The 19,906-nt window shown below is 41.3% G+C and overlaps 1 protein-coding gene and 1 long non-coding RNA gene across 3 annotated transcripts in view; one reads left to right on the plus strand and one right to left on the minus strand.

The window, feature by feature from the left end:
* The window catches only part of USP9X (ubiquitin specific peptidase 9, X-linked), a 98,649-nt gene extending 80,946 nt beyond the window's left edge, over positions 1-17,703 (minus strand). For both annotated transcript variants that reach the window (XM_021407605.1, XM_021407596.1), the window contains exon 1: positions 17,316-17,703. The gene's annotated coding sequence lies outside the window, so the exon portion shown is untranslated. The remainder of the gene's footprint in view (positions 1-17,315) is intronic.
* LOC110403865 lies at positions 17,730-19,381 on the plus strand. The gene is made up of 2 exons (XR_002441861.1): positions 17,730-18,299; positions 18,560-19,381. It is a non-coding gene; the product is annotated as an uncharacterized LOC110403865 (long non-coding RNA).

Below are 19,906 nucleotides of genomic sequence, written 5' to 3' on the forward strand. Positions count from 1 at the left end.
TTTTGATCACTGCTGCAGAACAAGTCAGACCTTGCAAGATCCTCATCAGATCAGGTAAATAAACAAGACTCTGGTAAACGCACACACTGTAACCCGGGCAAACTTAGTAACTTAGAGTTGCTTTTATCTGGAAAATGCTAACATCTATTTTTAAAAGTGTTTAAACGTCTTGAGGTATGGCTTCCATGCCATTGCATATGGCTATGCAAATAATCTCCTGAATTCACAATGAATATGCAAAAAGTGGGAAAGATTTCCTTCCACTTTATATGGAAATAACAAGTTACAACAGGTTAAAAACAAACAAAAAAAATAATAAAAAAAATCAGATCAAAGAATTTTATTATGTGCATTTGTTTTGGAGTTAGATTAAAACCCATGCAGCTAAACAAAACAATGCTATATTTTTTCCAATTACGCTACAGTTTACTTACTCAGGAGGCTGCACTTCTGCGTTCCAAACATGTATTCAGGCAATATAACCAATTAGGATTGAGTTGATGCTGTGGGTTTGAGTGCAATCTCAGTACTTCTCAGGCAGCAGTAGAACGCTATCAGCAAGGACAAATCATGGTTTCGTGTTTATATTTAGATTGCGTTCCTTTTAATAAACCTAGAACACTCATATTTGCAATGGATACTCTACCAGCTATGGAAATATTATGCCTACTTATTGCTAGTGCAGGGAAGTAATGAATATGCCTAATGTTTGCAACAAAGACTGATGGAGCGCTCCTGGTTCCTTATTTCTCTTACATTTGTAGCTCACTCAAGGCCGTATTATGTACTACACACAGTTTATCCAATTCTAAAATGGATGCACATAGGTCACTCTGAAAGTAATGCCTCCTGTTTATTTCCATGGCAGTTACAACAGATACAAAGAGCACAACAATACTATTCGATAAGGCAAAGTCTCACTTACATAATACTGTTTTTCAGCATAGCCACCACCGTGAGCTATGTATTTTTGCCAGCAATGAACAAGAGCCTGCACAATGCACTTGTAGTAATCTGCACCAACGGAGATGAGCCACTGTTGCTGTCACCACTGCAGAAACACATCACCCACCACCTCACTGTGCTCACATCCACCGCTTGGTCTCCAGAAACGTTCAGAAAGTGCCGATGAATGACAGTGGGTGCCATTTTATCTGCATGGAGCATTTCAGTTCTACCCTTTTGCTTCATCCACACTTCCATGTCAGATGCCATTGTGTCAGACTGCCTCTGCTGCCATCTGTCACATAGCAACAAAATGGAACGGGATATTGGTGGGAAGGTTCAACCTCTACTGCCATACCACCAACATCTGCCTCTGACAGGAGCCAACATCATAAAATAGGAGGCATTACTTTCAGAGCAGTCCTCACAATAATTACGCCTCTCAAAGCTACACAGCAAAGTTTACAGCCTGCAACACTTCAAGAACGCCGTCTGTTCCTTCAGCATTAATTGAAATACTAATAATTACATGATGTTACACTATTAGGCTTTTGGAAAGATTTAATCTTGCTTGATTTAAAAAAGGTCTAATTAACTTTTAATGTTGCATTCATCTACTTGACTGCTTCGCCTTTTTCCTTCAAAAAAGCATTATTACTGGATGCTCAAAAGTCAATGGGAAAAATCAAAATACGTTCCCATTATTATGGGTAGCAAAAAATATAGGCTTAACTCCACTTAAAAAAATGAAAGCTTTTCTCAGAAAGATATGAATTCCTACAGCAAAGCACTAGGGGAACACAGGAAATGGAAATGTATATCTGAACACTGAGATATCACTGACCTCCTACGAGTTGCCCGAGCACACTACAAAAGGAAAATGGAAAGTTTGGGGAATGTACAAAGTAGGATGTAACAGAAAGTTTGAAAGAGCCAGCAGATCAGACATTTACACAACAGTACTCATCTCCACATTCCCTCTGCATGAGGATGTGCACAACACAGTCTTCCATTCTAGCCAATCAATACTCTTCCTAAGAGCAGACAAACTCTCTCTGTATTGGCATTCAATATGTTGCAGCGGTTCAGGAAACAAGAACTGGACGGCGATAGCAAACTTTTTTGGTGAGATGGGTCTTCCACACTTTCAGTGGAATACACAGCTTTGCATACCAATGCAGGTACAAAGCACCTCATCTTTCCTGCACGTCTAAACAAAATTAATTTTTATGTAAACACGTTGCAATACACTAATGAAACAATAACGTGTTTTTAAATAACTCTTTTCTTCACACAGGTCATTTAATACACAGGTCTAAAAAATTATTCTAATTGATCATCCTTATCTAGTACATATTTCCCAGCACAGACATGTGATCATCATCCACGATTTAGAAAGACATTCAAAACTTCCTAGCAATCGTCACATGAATCATTAAATAAATACCAAACTTCTCTACTTTTTCTGCCATGATATTAATATTCCTGCTCTGGATCTGATGCACTTTTTGTCTTGTGTTCAATCTCATAATAAAAACTGTTCCCAATATATATCATTTACCACATTATAACAACTTACACTAAAACTGAAAACTCAGGTAAGCTGCAAAAAAAGAGCTATATGATATGAAGAATCCAAAGAAATGTACAGATGCAACTTACGCTAGATCTTTGAAAACAGGATATAGTCCAAAATAGCACAGAAAGGAAAAGGAGGAGAAGCGGGGGATATAGGGAGAGGAAATCAAACTCCCATTTCTGCACATGGACCTGTCTCGTGAAACATGCAGCCACCAATGCAACTTCCTACAGTCCAATAAGTAAGAGCAATTTAATATGTCATCATCACCATGGAAGGTGCTGCAGATTACCTGAATTTCCACATTTTTACACGCTTCTTTGATTAAGCTTACAGTAAACAAAACAGGCGATCCCAAAAATATATATTTTAAATATTTGTATGTATAAATAAGCTACTAACAGCGTTTTAGTAAACATGGGCCAACGCTCCTAGCCAAATCTTACAGGTATCAATTCTCCATCCCATACTACTCAATATTACTAATGATTTAAACAGCACTATAAAATTGCTGATACATTTTTGCACATGGCATACAAGCGAATGGGATGATAAACAATGAGATCATAACAGAGTAATCTCTATCATGCGCTAACATAGCCAAGTATCAGGTCAGTCAACTACAAAAAAAAAAAGAGCACACTGAAAATTTTCTGTGTATTTGAAAACAAAACTGGAAGAATGCTTATTCTGGAAAAGCACCCAAACGCAAACACCACAAGTACATGCCTTCAGCAAGAACAAATCTCAGGATCATCATCTTCTCAGAAGAAGCATATCATTTTATTTGCAGAACTGGTAAGAAATTTGTGAATTACAGCCTTTTACATCTAGGAAAAACAATTAAGCAGCAACAAAACTACCATCCATATGATTTAGTCTCCTGGAGAGCACTGCATGCTGTATTAAGTATCTGAACCAATTATAAGACTGGCCACAGGATACAGCACCAAAGACCATGCGCTTCTGAGACAGTCTACTTGTTCCGGGGTCTTCAACTGCTGTTTATCTTACATCTTTACAGAAAAGAATAAAGATATCCTTTTTGGACTGCTGTTTCTGCTCTATTCTTCAACTTCTGAGCCTATCACAAGAGAAAAAACCCCAAGAATTCAACAGGCAAGTACTATACAAACTGTATTTATAACTGACATTTTCATTGCCAATGAGGCACACAAACCAAATCATAAAAAGTAGACAGGACCTGCCATTGCCCTGCAACTTTTGAGGAGAGGCATTATTTTCCAAACGTGACATAGTATGTCCTTTTCAGTTCTGAAGCACAAGTATATTATAAATATACTAAGTATACTATAGTATATATTTATAGTATACAAGGTATACTATAAATATACTAAGATATTATTTCATGCTGAGATTTTAATCTGCAGACCTCAAGAACAGAATCAATACATCCGAAATGTGTGTTTTGCAAAACTTTGGCTAGTTATGAACAGCCAATCTGGCTGTTTGAAACAGCACGCAAAGCTAAGAAGACCAGCTGATGTCCCAACTATACAGAGCTACATTTTCAATTAAAAACTAATGCCCAGCCACAGAAACCACCTTTGAATATAACTTTGAAAATGCAGATGGGAAAGAATAATAAGTTCTGTAACACTGTTCTTCATACCAGGTGAGAAAGGAGGATACCAAATGCATACCCAGAACACCAGGTGGTATTTCCATCCCCTGCAATACTCCCAGGAACAACCCACTGAAAGGGGCTGGGAATATTATCTTCCAACACAAGAAACTAAACTAGGGCACTTAGGATTTTGCACTGGAAATTCAAGAAGAGAACAGACAAAAACGTAGACAAAATTCAAAGTTAAATGTGAATGAAATTCTAGATTTAGTATGCTTGAAACAAAATGAGAAATAATGGGGTAAAAACACCTACTACCAGCTATGTACAGAAAAGAATACTGGCAAGCCCTCACCACTGAGAAACAAAGCCAAAAGAAGCACTACAGCAAAGAGCTGTTTTAAGAGTCCAATTGTGCTGGAGAAAGAGCAATTAATACAGCTCATCTCTTACTCAGGTTGCTTATATTTAAATCATTCAAATAAACAAATGTTGATGCATCTACACAGTCTTCCTCCAAAACACAAACTCCAGTTTCTTAACTACTTAGAATCTCCTTCAACTCCACCTTTACAAAGCAATATTCCTTTCTTCTTTCATGATCAAATCCTTGGACTTTTAAATTTGTTTTCTGTCTCTGATGATGTAAGAGTAGCAGGGAAACCAATGAAATACATTACATACAACTTATGTAAGCAGTTTTAATGGTTATTTTAGGTTGCTTTAAGTTCTGTGGTTTCCTTCTAAATCAAGTCCTACAGTTAACCAGAGAAGAACATGAGGTTTGTAAATTACAAAGAGCTCCTACAAAATAGTTGTGTTTTTTTTTTTTTTTTTTTTTTTGGAGTTGGGCTCAAACATTTAAGGACTGCTAAGAACCTTTATCTTCTAGCTCTAGTGACCTTTGGAACTTGCTTGAAAACTGTGCTCTTCCTTTACTGCAGGGCTCACAAAAATCTCAGGGATTTTTAGCACATTTTTGAAGGCAGAGGGGATAATGCTGAAACCAAGTAGTATATATCTCCTTCTCCAACAGAAGAGTTAGTTAACAATTCACATATCTACAACTGCAGACAAAAATTGAAAAACTTAATGAAAAAAGTTTAAATAAAGTCCTCCCTTTGATCTGCTACATTAGAGTAATTTAATACATTTCACAACTTCAATTCCTGCTGGGGGATAAAATGAAAAAGGCAGCAACACTTGGAACATCCCGCTTAACACAGAACTGTACAAGTGTTCAAATTATCATTTCTCATTCTCTGTGCCATCCCTACGCTTGTTTTCTGCCAGAGACACACAAATACCTCTAGCTTCTGTCATTTACAAGGTTCATACTTTCCACCAGGCTACAGGCAGACGCCAAATAGGCTCTGCTACCTTCACTCTTTTGTAAGTACTGGATGGGAAGCAAAATGGCATATTCTGCATTCATTCCACCTATGACTTTAAAATAGGAAAGCATTTATAGTACAGCACACTTCAGACTTCAAGCAATTCAAGAGTATAATACTGTAAGACTTCTGTTAGAGAAGTACAGTTAAAAGTTAGCTAGCCCCTTCTGATTCCCTTTATGTTTTTATGTTCTATGCAGAACACTACACTCAAGAGAATTATTCAAAGTCTGTATTCATAACACCCTGTGACATTATCAATACCTTACAGAAGTTCTCCCTCAAAGAATAAACTCAGAAAACGTACTGCTTGATTGAATGCAAGTTAAAGCATGGTACAGCACCTAAGCCAGATATTAAGCTGAAAGCATTTTTGTCCTGGTTTCAGCTGGGATAGAGTTGCTTTTCTCCATCAAGTCTGGTATGATGCTATGTTTTGGCTTCAGGAGAAAAACAATGTTGATAACAGACCGATGTTTTAGTTGTTGTTGAGCAGTGCTGCAAAGAGCCAAGGATGTTTCTGCTTCTCACACCGCCCTGCCAGTGAGGGGGCTGGAGGGCACAGAACCAGGACCTAAACTGGCTAGATGGATATTTCCACACCATATGGTACAAAAACTGCAGAACTATAAAACTGAGGGCAGTTTCATGTAATACTCAATTTGAAAGCATAAACTAAGCACACGAACTCAGATACTACCACTACCATCAAGCATAACTTAAAATACCTCTAATACAGACAAAAGTCTTACCAGCATCAAAATTTACCTTTCAATTATAAGCTGTTTCTTCATAATTACTTACAAAGCTCAGCCAAACTTACAACTAGTTTTCAACATACCAACTGCATATTGCAACCAGGAGGTTTTGTAGAGAGAGAACCTTCATGAAGACTGCCTGCCTTGAACGTGCTCCATTCCAATTCAACACACACAAGCTATCTGCACATTCAAACAGCCAAAAATCATCTATCTGCTCCAGAGGGGTTGTTTAACAAATCCCCTTAAAAACCCTGGCTTCTTTAAAGGAAAATAAGTGGCACCAGGAACATCTTCTGTCTTAATGCTCCTTCTGACAACACAACAAAAGAGTTGTTGTGTTACATCCTAAAGACTGAGGATGAGTTTTAAAATTCTAGTGAAGTTATGACTAAAAAACAAAACAATCATTAAAAAACAACAGAAGAAAAAACCCACAAAACAAAAAAAAAGGCAACAAAAAAACAACCACCAAAAAATCACACTAAAAATGGTTAAATGCTAAATTACACAAGCCCCCTCGAATAAGAGAACCATCTCCCTTCGGTGCACAAAACAGACTAATAAAGACGATGGTTTTCAGCTGAACCCATGAATGGGCCAGGAGAGAACAAAGATGTTCAACCATTCACGTAACAGACAGCGCCTACACTGGCACAATGCAAGAGTGACAGAACTCTCCTAACGCAGCTTTACCATCAGCACTGCTTAAGTTCATCTGCTCTCCTTGTATTGTTGGAATCTCAGCAAGAAAAGGCAATCTTATTCCCCCATAATAGCATTATATCCTGGTAGATTTTACAACACAAATTTCATTGCACTTCTGCACATGGACAAGCCTTGACTGAAGGTACAGTTTCACAGTCTGTTTGAAATCAGGTAAGCCTGCGCTGTCACAAGAAGAGGAAGATGATCTTGCTTGCCTTCATCCTAACGAGCTCCTCACCACATCATCTTGCAGTGAGCCACATCAAGAAATCACTCTGGCTGAAAAGTAACTAGGGGAAAGGAATGAAAATTATTTTCGTTTTTATCTGCATCACATGCCGTATGAACACTAACAATGGCACAAGAAACAGGTAGAATATATACACCCTTGGACAGAACCAACTCTAAGCATTAGTGCAAATCTGTAACAAAATAGAGCTGAGAGAGAAGGAAGACGAAATAACAGTGTATGGATAATTATAGCTAGCATTTATTTATCTATGAGAGCAATGAAGATTCACACACAAAAAAGCAGTGATGAGTCTTGACAATGCAGAAATGTCCTGAAGACTGAAACATTTCTTAAGTATAATGGCTAACAGGAAATAGCACACAGAGAAAGCTGATTAGTATACAATAAATGCCAGGAATGTCAACTCATAAACAGTACAAGTTCAGTCATGAAAGAAATATTAACCAGCCAGAGCAAATATGGGCTAAGTGTGAGAAGTTTAACAAGGTGAAGGCAGAAAACTGCATTTGTCCCAGACATTACGATAAAGCCACTGCAAGGAGCAACAGAAAATGGCACTCAGATCACAGTGAGTTAGGAAAACTGATTTAGCTGTAAAGCTTGGAATAATCGGACCACAACTACATACAACAGTTGACAGAGCCGCAGCAGGTAAGGTGGAAGATGTATGCAACACACAGAAGCAAGCAAAACTTACTTCTACTGACCAAGAAAATGGCCAGAGTTATGAAACTGTAAACAAGCCTGCACAATTCAATTATCTGCAGATGCAGATTAAAAAATGGACTTGACAGAGCTGTATCCACCATAACAGTCAAAGCCTCACCACCTGTTAGCAAAAGAAATTTACATAAAAGAATTCTGTGAGAGAGAAAGACAGACTCGTGCTCTCCAAACTGGTCAAAGGCTCCATTTGTCATTTTTCTCCTGTGCAATTCAGGATTTTCAGAGTAAACAGGATTCCACTCTAATTTAATCTGCATCAAACTAAAGCTTGCTTCCATCAAACTAAGTCATCTGCATGGACAGCAGTCAACTGAAGCACCAGGAAGAAAAATTTCCCATACCTGTATTTGTTGCAGAAGTTCAATGATGTTTCACAAGAAGTCAAAGGGAAGTCTCAGGGTTTGAAAGGAGATATACAGAACCACTGAGAACTGAATTCTGCCTGTGTCTCATTCATACATGTTGCTGAAGAAAATTGGTTGCTTTTTTCCACGTTAACCTCTTCTTCTCATTCCTCTGGCTACTGAGATATATGGGTAAAAGAGGGAAGACCGACGAAGCACAACAGCAACATATGTTGACTTAAGCTGTGTCTATAACAACTGAACATCTAACACAAACCTGTAGAAATGCTACCTCAAAAGTTACTTTTGAAACAACTGTGTCTGTGTCTTAATTTTTCATCGTTAAAAGACAACACAAGCCTTTTAATTTAGAGTGAGGTGAGAAGTAATATGCTAATGTTTGGGAAATGCACAGGTTGAGAGTGAAAAGCATCTATAAATGTTATTAATGGATTAATAAATCTAATCAGTATGGGAGTTAAGACTGATGCATTTGCAGAATTAAGTCCGAAGATAAAATACTGAGCGGCAATCCAATTCAATCAGCCTTCCAAATTGATGGAGTAGAGGATGGAGTCAGGGAAGAACAGTTCATAATTAAGTGGAAGAAGCAGTGGATTAACCCACACATTTCCAAGTTTTCCATCTTCACAAAGGGGAATCTTCTAAAATCACCTATATACTAACTATATAACTAAGTGACAAGTTCCCCACTATATTGTAAAATACTTAAATCATTCACAACCTTTGCACTTTTTTCCAGTTTCATGGCATCATTTGCTTTTCACACCACCCTATTTTCAAGCAACCCCCCCGAGCTACCTGATAATTCAAATGAAAAATTAACAACAAGCATTTTTAAGAATCAACCTTCAAGTTTTACTGAAGTACTACAAACAACAAGCCCTGATGAAATAATACATACTATAGATGGGGGGGGGGAGGAGGATAATACTCCTGTTCAGATTCTATTTATGTCTTAATTTGGGCACAGGCAGCAGGAGAAATTAACCTTTTCATTTGCATTTATTGAGCAGCTAAGCAAAAATAAGGAACCTCATATTTACAAGTTCAGCAATGAAAAAAACAACCACAAATTATATACACCCTGTGACAAGTTGTTGTCTGTAAATAAGACACTTACAAGCAAGGATGTCTGCCCAAACTACACACTGAACCTCACCAGTTTTGGGAAACCAAACATCAGCTACCCGGTAGTGTGACGGAGAGAAAGGGGAAAAAAAAGTCCAAAGAGAGATGCACTGAAAACACTCAGGTGCTATGAATTCATAGCAGTAATGCTGCCAAGGAAAAGTGGCATGAGAAACACAGAACGGATTAATAGAACACAAACATTTCCAGGGGTTATAAAAGCAGCAAAGAAGTCTTTTTCATACCTACTGTACACTCTCCAGAAATATACCATCAAAAATAATTTCCTCTTCATTGCTACAGATGGAAAAACCTGCAACTGAACCGTTCAAACTTTAATATGGTTGTTAAGGCTTTTTCCTCTTGTTTTCGGTGCAGAACTTCTAAGAAGAGTTGAAGAACAAGAAAGAATCCTTGCGTACAACTGTAATTTAGTAGTTAATTTAGTAGTCAAATACTGTACAAAGATAAAATGACGTTTGAAGCAAAATTTTGACTGTAGAATAACAGAAAGCAGAACTAAGAGTTTTACTAAACTGTTGGTGTGAATGACTATTTTGTATCATTTTCAGACTCATGAGGAACCGCATGGGCTCATCAACATTAAAACCCTCAAGCTGTGTTTTGGGTGTAGTACAGTGTGAGAATATTCTCTGTTCTTAGAAGCATGATGCAGCTTTCACAGCAGAGGCTTTGCTTCTCTGCTCTCAACTGTCAGTTACCTACTGCTGCACTAGGTAACGTACACAACTTCCACAGCGCCCCAGTCTTCATGTGCGATACATAAATCTAAGTGAATATACTGCATTTAAACAAACAGCACATCGGGTACTGAGCACATTTTCAATTCTAAAAATGTTTTATCTCACCTTCTCCCACCCTCATTTGTGCCCAGCTACTCCAGAAAGCTATTGGCTTCGTAAATACTGAACTTTCTATAGTAACACAGTTTAGAAGACAACTTCCAGAAGTAGAAAAAAATCTCTATGTCAAACTGATTTTGACTACTACTCACCACCAACAACACAAATCATGCTGGTCGTTTGCTGTTGTTACTCAGCTGCCTCCAGACACCATGTCCAGAAGTTGCTGCTGGTTCTAAATACTTGTTGCATTATCAGGAAAGTGACGTGAGGAAACAGGAAAATTCATGACAAGATGCTACATTCATTTGGTCAAGAATCCTAGGATGGAGCAGGTAAGTGAAAAACTTCAGTCATATTCCTGCTAACCAGAGCCTGATATTGAGTACCTTTTATTTTCCCATAGCTGAAAACACATGAACTTACAGCAAGGCTTCACTACCACTTTACTGACCTTGCCACGTCCACCGCCACTGAGGAAAATGGAGCTTTTCATTTTACTTCTAATCTTTTACTCTTGTTTTAAAAATCTGACCATTTTCCCAACCTTAAGACAAGGAAAGGTAAAGGAATTAATGATTTCTCAAATGCCATAAGGGGAATACACGTTTCAAGTTACGTCTTCACTAGACACGTTACAAACTGTCAACCACAACTCCAAAACACCAAAGAAACCTGATGCCGCTACCTTACCTGGAGAGAAAAAAAAGTCTGTGCATTTCCCTGAAAACATCTCATCGTACCTGTGCATGTGTACAAGAGCAGCAAGAAAAAACACTTAGGATTTTCAGATCTCATTGTGATTAATAAAGCACTGACTGGAAGACAGGCTAAGGGATATGGAAGGCTGTCCAAAACTGGAGCCTGAAGTAGTAGAACAAGAAACTGGAGTTTTCACCTCCAAGCTCCTGAGAGTTCATGTCACCATTTGTAAAAAATAGTGAAAATAACCGCTGCTGAAGGATTCAGGAAAATGCTCAAAAAGGAAAGGTCTGAGATCAATAACCAATTAACATTCTATTTAAAAAATAAGAAATATACAATACCTTCTAGCAAAGAAAACTACTGTTTAAGCTTTTAGCTGATTGAAATTGCAGCCCCTCATCCCCTGTTCATCCTAAAATAAAGGTATGCAGATCCCCTTTCCTTATTTAAGATTCAAATTCATGGATTTGTGTTGAACCTTATTATAAAACACACTGAAGTACTTCGTTGCTTCAGAGAAGAAAAATTAAACACCAAAAGATCAAAGGCTCGTTCACTGAGATCCCAGCGTACTTTGACAATGATGTTCATTCTCATATTAAGTTAGAAAAACAGAGACTTAGTCCCCTCACCGTCAGTGTCCATTTCTTGCAAAAGAAGACCAAAATCTGGAGTTCCACCCCCAGCCAACACGAACCTGTTTACTCTCCTACACCACAGTGCAAGCGAAGACACTCCCCTCCAACTAAAAAAGCCAGTCTGGTAACAGAGGGATCCTACTTGGCTCGCACCCCCTGCCTGCTCGTTGTGAAACACGTTTCTTAACAACCTCTTCCATTTCAGAGTGCTAGAGCTAAGACCACCCTATCACACAGTAACACCTTTGTCTCTTCCCACATCTACTCCCACTGAAGCAAGGCAGAAAGTCAAGTAGCATTTAAGTGCCTCAAGGATTGAGACCTATGGAATCCATAATATACATTTCTGTATCATTTCATGTTGCCATTTAGCTGTTACTTGTCTAAAAGAACGTCTCTTCCTGGGAAAATTTTCTACTATTTAAAGTTTGGCTATTTCATATGGAAGTTTAACAAAAAGACCTGACATACCCTCTGAATTTTTCATTATCTTGAAGCGTTCATCTGAACAATGGTTTTATTAAAAAAGAAAAACAACAAAGAATTTTTATAATTTATAGCAGATTTTATATCTAGGAAATCTTCTCTCCGCTACAAGCTATAGAAGACACGAATCAACATTAAGGAGTCACATGCTTGTGTCTTGCCTTCAGCATGTTCTTGAGTCTCAGCTTTAAAAAAAAATCTGGAAAAAGAGTTTCTTTGAGAACTCTGTACTCACAGATGTACATCTTTAAGAAATGATGCAATGTGGAATTCCCCTACTATGAGTAAATTCATGGCTAAATGCTAACTGCCAGACAGTATTATTTGCTAAATGTCCAGGAAGGTTAAGCTTAACAGAAAAAAATAAATTAATTAACCATGCAAGGAAGTAACATTTCCGTGTTGGCACTTTCATGAGTTAGGAAAACTAATTCACAAAATGAGATTACATGCTGTTTTGTAAACAGATCAAGGATGCTACAAATAAAAGTATCACCACAGTAACATTCCTGGTATCTATGTATCACTGCTAGAGCAGTCTACATTTTAACTTCCAGAAAAAAGTTGAAAATACTCGCATTCAAAACACGACTACATTTTAAATCAAAAGAGATTCTAGGAATCTCTTTTGGAGGCGTAGTAACAAAGAAGTGAGGCAAAATAAGTTAATCAGTCTTGCATTTAATAATAATTTATCTTTTAAGAAAACCACAGAGCAGCAAAATACATATATCCTTTTATATATTTTTAGTCATTATTCCTGGCATGCTCATTTTTATTTGGAAACGTCAACAGCCGGCAATCAAAAACTCTTTGATAACTAGCAGGTTGACTTCAACTCTCAACTAAGATGAGACAAATGTGTTCACATGGAAAGAAAATACCAGAAAGTTCAGAACAGCTAATGCAAAAGGAACTGAAGCTGGTAAGCTTCCCGGAGAAGAAGAAAAACAAAACAGGAAGGAAAGAAAAAAAAGAAAATATTTTACACTAAGTCACAAAAGTTCACTGTAAGATTATATTTACATTTCTCTTCTCACCTACCGTAGGCAAAGCTAACAAGGGCTCGTCTGTAACCTCACTGGTACTTATGTTTTTATCAATTTTCCCAAACCAGATGCCCTGCACAGAAAGTGTTCAACACACAAGGGGTCTGAAGTGACACTGGAATGCCTAAGAAACACAACAATTGATACTTTGAGGGAGCAAAGTCACCACTGAAGGGTTCCAGCCACTATCTTCATTCAAGACTCTGAACGAGATGAGCAAAACATGGTTTTGTCCGGAAGCGCAGAGGGAATCTTTGCTAACCATATTCCCAAGTCATGCTACAGTCTTGAGCACAGCAGAACTTTGTTACAAGACAGTCAGTACAACAGAACTGTTTTTAAGAAAATACCTCAACTCATTATGAAACTGTAAATCATTGTAACAGTGTAAGAACTTTCAGATGGCTCTCCAGTAATAAGAGAACAAAAACTAGATTTAATACATGAAAGAAGCTGCTGCATTTTTATAAAGTGTGAATTCAAAGAGCTCAAACTTTCCAGGTCATTTGTACAAAAATGTGAGTCTTGTTGCAGGCAAGCATACACTTACAAAGACTTTCTTCTCATCCTTTGACACTGAAAAAAAAAAATCATTTCTTTTAACTACCATTCTGCAACGCCGAAGTTTACCAAACTGCTCTTTCTAAATATAACCAACTACCTGGCTATCCCACTAACCAAAAGACACTGGCCAATATTGGATGTCGCAGAAGAATCACCTGTTAAGTGTTCAGGAAAAGGAGTAGAATGAAGACTGTGATGAATGTTCCACACTGGCTATAGACAGCAGGCACAACAGTATAATTTAATTTTTGTATCTTCTTTTCATTAGTTTGTGTCAGGATGAAAGCATACATAACAGAGGTTAATTAGTTAAAAAGGGGGAAAAAGTATTTATTTATTACAAATACTACGAAGGAAATAAGTCTTTAGCAACGTACACAGCACTGCTAGTTTTGCAAAAGGCAAGGAAATACAACAAAAGACAGGCATATATCCTGATGTACAGCTTTACATTTTGAACTGTTTCTAAATGAGGCTGATATGGATAATGAAACTGGATGCACCTACAGAGTTTCAAGAGGCACATGCACAGCAATAAGAAAAACACGGATTCCCAAACAAGACAAACCATGTCCACATATTCCGATGAATACTAGTGCTAGCATCTAGGAAATAATTTCCTAAAGGACACAAAAGCCTTCACACACAGCTTCCCAAGTGAGCAGAAAGCCCAGCAAACTTCCTTGTATCCTGAGATGAGCACTGAACACAGGTCTCTGGCAAACTCTGGGTAAGCAAGACTACTGGTTTGATTAAGCAATGTTCATGCTTACAAGGAAATTAATTACAGATAATAGTGTGTGTTAAGGGATGGTGGGTTTTTTTAACGTTTTGTTTTAATGGTGGTTTAAGGAAAAAGCAGTAAGGGATAACTTTAGTAATTTACAGATGAGGCTAACCTGCTCAGGATGTTACCAAAATATACTCTTAGCTGTTGTACTTATTAGGATATATAAAACAGCATCTCTGAAAAGTAATAATACCATTGCTGATAGACAAAGCTCTGCCTAACACAACAGTACCTATTTCAAATACCTGAAATAAGTTCAGAACAGATTTCTAAACTGGAGAGGGAAGGGCAGAAATACTTCCGAGGGAACTTAAGTAAGTAAATAAATACTATCAATACATAGCTGAAAGAAACAGAACTTCATCGCCATTTAAAAATAAATTTTTCACACTAACAAATAACTGAACTCCTCCTTACATGACTTCATTCATACTGGGAAGCCCTAAACTAATTTCTATTTTAAATTTAAGATGCCCTGGAACAAAGACACTATAGCACTCTTTATTTTCTTACATGCCTAGGCACTAATTCACTATTTTTGTTTGTTCTGAGTCTCATTTGCAAGAATTCCAGCATATGAAGTAAAACAGATAAACCTAGAGGCGTACATTTACATTAGAGAGTAGTTGCATTGGTCTATTTCTGAATACAAATGCATCACAATGTGGGAGAGAAAATGCTTATATTAGAGTGATCATGTTCTACAGATAGAGAAACAGTAAACAGCTTTGCTACCACTGTCCTTATTGATTACCACCTCCAGATGTAGTCTTCCTGTCAATTAATTCAGTGGATAGAAGTATCATCACTAGGGCAAATTCAGCATGATGTGAAATAGCACCCTGGAAAGATTAAGACAGGGGCTATTCAAAAGAAGTATTTTTAAGAAAATCTACACAAAAGGCAAGAGGAAAAGTACAGAACATACTGAAGAGAGGAAAAGTTACTGTGATAGTCTTACTTGTTTATTTTTAGCAGTATTTCCCCCTCCAAAAAAAAATCATGCTGATGCACGAGTTTCTTCCACTGCAGCTTTATGGTTATGTTTATGTTTTATTTTGTTCAAATCTATTACTAAGCATCAGTGTAGTCTAGGAGATTACAACAGTGCAATCAATGCATGTATTCTACATTATTCCCCCAAATTCTTGAAATTCGCTGTTGTACTCTGTTTGTTCAGGGAGTAAAAGTTACTTCAACTCAGAATCAAAACCATTACATTAAAAAACAAAACAAAACCAAAACAACCCACATTCACATGTCTGAGATTTTATTGAAACAAACGCGTTACTTGCTCAGGAACATTTTATGGTGAGGAGTCAAGCCAATGTCTCAAAGGAGAACCTTAAAAGATCAAGAACAAAGTTAGCTGCCCAGAGATTTCAGCCACCCCTAATATTCCTTACTAGAGACACCATTTGAATTCTATCACCAATACAGGCCAACCCTTCAGAAACCCATCGCTAAGCCCCGCAACAGCTTGAAGATCCATTTGCTGGGCATTTGAGAAGCCTGCTGGAAAACACACATTACCTGGTCTGTCTGTCCTAACAAGTGTTGCAACAGCGTACTTAATATCCAATTCAACAGCTTTCCAAAAAATACAGGACCCTGTTCTGCAAGTAGGTCAGCAAAAGTGGGCCTTGTGCTGGCCCTGAGCCTGTGACTTCAGAGAGTCTCTGTGCTGGTAGCAATGTCCAACGACACAAATATAACTGCAGAGCTGTGAGTATAAACCCAGTTGTACAGAAAGCACAAGAGTAGCTAGGCCTAGAAATCCCCTTAATATTTTAATTAAAATAATTCCTGCTTTCTTCCTTCAAGGTTCCCTTTCTATACAGTCGTTGCACACTGGCAAAATACTTGACCGCCGAAGGAGCAACCCAAAAATTAAATATGGCACCTTAAAGCCCACCTCAACGCTTCTGCCCATCTCTACGAGAGGAAACTCGCTTAGGGATGAAAGGAATCATTTCCCAAGGCCATACATACAGTATACAAACAATGCCCCACCAAGTGGGCCGGCACACGTTAACGGGGCCAGGACCAACACACAAAAACCCGACAACTCATCTTCCTGGCAAAACGCTGGGTTTGTATTGAGGACAATAAGAGAGACCGCGGCCAACCTGCACCTCGGACAGGGAAGAGGGTGGTATTTCCTAAAATAAGCCGCAGCATCGAGCCCTGAGCCGCAAGTTCGAGGAGGAGCAAACTAGAGGAAGAAGACACAAAAAGCCACCACCGTTTTCCGCGCATCCAAATATGCTCGCTGGTAGCCGGGCCTAGAGGAGTGGCCTACGCGTTAATCATGTTTACAGCGGGCGTGAATGAGCCGGGGCTGGCGTTTTTCATTGAGGCTGTCGGAAAAGCGCCTCGCCGGGGCCTGATTACCAGGCGTCGCCCGGGCCTACGCGGCTCCAATCACTCCACCTCAGTAATGGCGTTCGGTGCGGAGAGAAGCGAGCGGCAGGGGTGCAGCGCCGCGGGGAGCCGCCGGGCCCTGCTCGCCCGGGGGAGGCCGGGAGGGGCCCCCGAGGGCGGCGGGGCGGGGAGCGCTTCCCCCCGCCGGCAGCCGGCGAGAGAGAGGATGAGGAGCCGTCAGCCATTTTCCCTCGCCCTCCAAAACACCGCCCGCCGCCCGTTATCTCCCCCCCGCCGAGCTCCGTCCGCCGTGGGGGGGGAGCGCCCCGTCCGCGCCCGCAGCCCTCCGCCTCGGCCTCGCAGCCTCGGCCTCCTCAGCCCCGCCCGGGCCCGGCGCTCCGCCACTCACCCCCGCACGGCGTCCCCTCGTCCCGCGGCCCGGAGCGCCGCCGGCTGCTGCCGAAGGAGCGCGGCCGGGGGCTGCCTCATGCCCGGCACGGTCTCATGGCAGGCCCCGCGCTCCGGGCGTGCGGCCGGCCGGCTGAGGGGGCGGCTCCGCTTCTCCGCTCCCCGTGCGCTGCGACGGGCGGTGGGAAGAAGGAAGGACGGAGAGCGAAACCTCCTCCGCCGCCGTCCGCGCTTCGGATCCTGGCCCCGGCCGCTCCGCTCTCCGCACCGCCGAGGCGTTTTTCCTGCGTCACCAGCTCCTGCCCGGCGGCGGCCCTGCGCTCCGGCTCCGGCTGGGGCTTGGCTGGGGCCTGCGCGCTCCGCCCCGTCCGGGCAGCGGGCGCTCGAGGGGGAGGGGGCGCACACGCAGCCGGGGCCTGCGGCCTGCGGGGCTGGGCTGCGCGCGGGGGCAGGGAGGGAGGAAGGCAGGAGGAAGGAAGGCGGCGGCGGAGGGGCCGGGCCGGGCGGCGGAGCGCTGTGCGCTGACGGCTCCGTACGCGGGGGAGGGGATGGAAGGGGGAGGGCGCGAGGCGAGACGCGGCGGCGGCGCCCGAGTCTCGCGGGGCCCTGGTCAAGATGGCGGCGCGGGGCCCGGCCTAGCGCGGCGCTGAGGGCTCCGCCGTACCGCTCCCGCCCCCGCGCCCCGCGCCTGTCAGTCACACCGCCCGCCCCCAGCCCTGCGCGCGCGCGGGGGGGAGCTGCGCGCTGGCGGTTTCACGTCCGTTGGGCTCGAGCGGTCTCCATTGTGACCGGCGGGCGGACCGCGAGAGACCCGGATGATGACGTCACGTGGCCGCTCGCTCGCTCTCGGTTCCCCTTCCCCGCTGTTGCTGCCGCCCGGCGGGGGCGGCGCCTCCCCAGGGCACGGCGGAGCGGCCGCGGGACGGCGGCACAAAGCGCGGAGGCTCCCGGCTGCCCGGCGGCAGTAGGGGGCTCGTAGGCCTCGGTAGGCCGCAGGGCCGGCACCTGGGGGGGGGTGCGAGCGCTGTGAGACGGCAGAGCTCTGCGCGCATGGCTCCGTCAGAGCGCCAGGCCGTTAGCAGCGCAGTGCTCTATTTAGCCGTTAGGGAGACAAAACCTTTAAACGTGAGGAATGACACCTTGTGACAATTCAGAAGTTCGGCAGATGGGGGGAACTTGCTCTCAGAGTACCTGGGGCCATGCTTGATTTTATCTGATTTATTTTTTTATCATCCGTCTTGCAAGGTCAAAGTCTCATTTTAACAACGTCGTTCAAGAATTTCAGAGCAGGAAGTGAAGGATCCAGTCTCCAGCTGAAAACGCAGGAGGAATTTAGGTCGCTGGGCTGGAATTTGCTCCAAGGCTTGGTAACAGCCTTTGCTCTGTGCGCAGCATATATCTGCTGGACCTCACCGTGACAAAGACCAAAATACGGCTCGTCCCTGTGAGGGAGTGCCTGCTGTAAAAAGCCAGAGCTCAAAGCTAGCAATGATACGTCCTGTTATTTCCCATTTTAACAGAGTTAGTAGGGTTTTGCTAATCACTGGGATTATTTGCGAAGGCAATCTGAAGTATGTCTTTGCACTAACCCCTCAGACAAAATGATGCAGCTGCTTCATTGCTGTACAAATGCAACAGTTTGCATGCTGAGAGAGGGGTTGTGTGTGCATTTTACTCACCAACAATAAAGACAAACCATAACTGGTGGAAATCTGTGTCACTGTAAGCCTATTGTATTCAATTTAGAAATATGTGTAATCACAGAAATAGCAGCCCTTTCATCTTGGTGATTTTCATGCCTATGAGAGTATTATTGTGGCCTCCTTGCTCCTATTTTTTGGGCCTTGCTAATTGCTTCAGGCTTTCCCTCCTATTTCCAATTTATCCATTTTGTTCTCCTGGGAAATGCTTAAAATTACTGCACCCGTAATGCATGTAACCTTCCTTGCCCTGAAGCTCCTGACTGATGACTGACAGAGGCATGGGTGAACATCCGATGGTTTCAGTTGTTTGTTGTTTGACAGGTCTCAATCCCTAAAAAATAAAATGCTGTGGTTACTGATGTTACTTTCTTTTTACTGTGTTAAGTAGCTCTCTTTCAGTGACACACCAAATACTATGTGCCTTCTCGCTATTACTGCTTTTTTGGCAGGGCCAAATAATGACACGTCAGTGGAATTTTATAATGTGGGCAATTGTCCACCAAGAAATTGACTGTCGGTTCACATAAAACTCAACAAAAAGAATAGAAGCAATACTGGTGAGACTTGTAGCAAGTATTCCCTCTCAAAGAGTTCTTTCAGCCAAGAGGAGTGGAAGCTTTGTTTAATTTAATTGAAACCTTAGATTTGGAACGAACTGAGAATTAATTGCTCCTCAGCTTCCCGGGACTTTGGTGGTATTTTTCTTCTTTTAGATTCTACTTTTTTGTACAGTTTGCAGAACTGTGATATTTCATATAATGAGATAGAAATGTTGTGTCTGATGGGAGGAACAAAACTATGCATGACTATTACTTCATGTTTATTCTCTTACTTTTATATTCGACCTCCATTCTGTTGTAAAATTATATTCTAATGTTGACAGAGCAGC

Source organism: Numida meleagris, chromosome 1 (genome assembly GCF_002078875.1).
Source record: "Numida meleagris isolate 19003 breed g44 Domestic line chromosome 1, NumMel1.0, whole genome shotgun sequence".
Lineage (NCBI taxonomy): Eukaryota > Metazoa > Chordata > Aves > Galliformes > Numididae > Numida > Numida meleagris.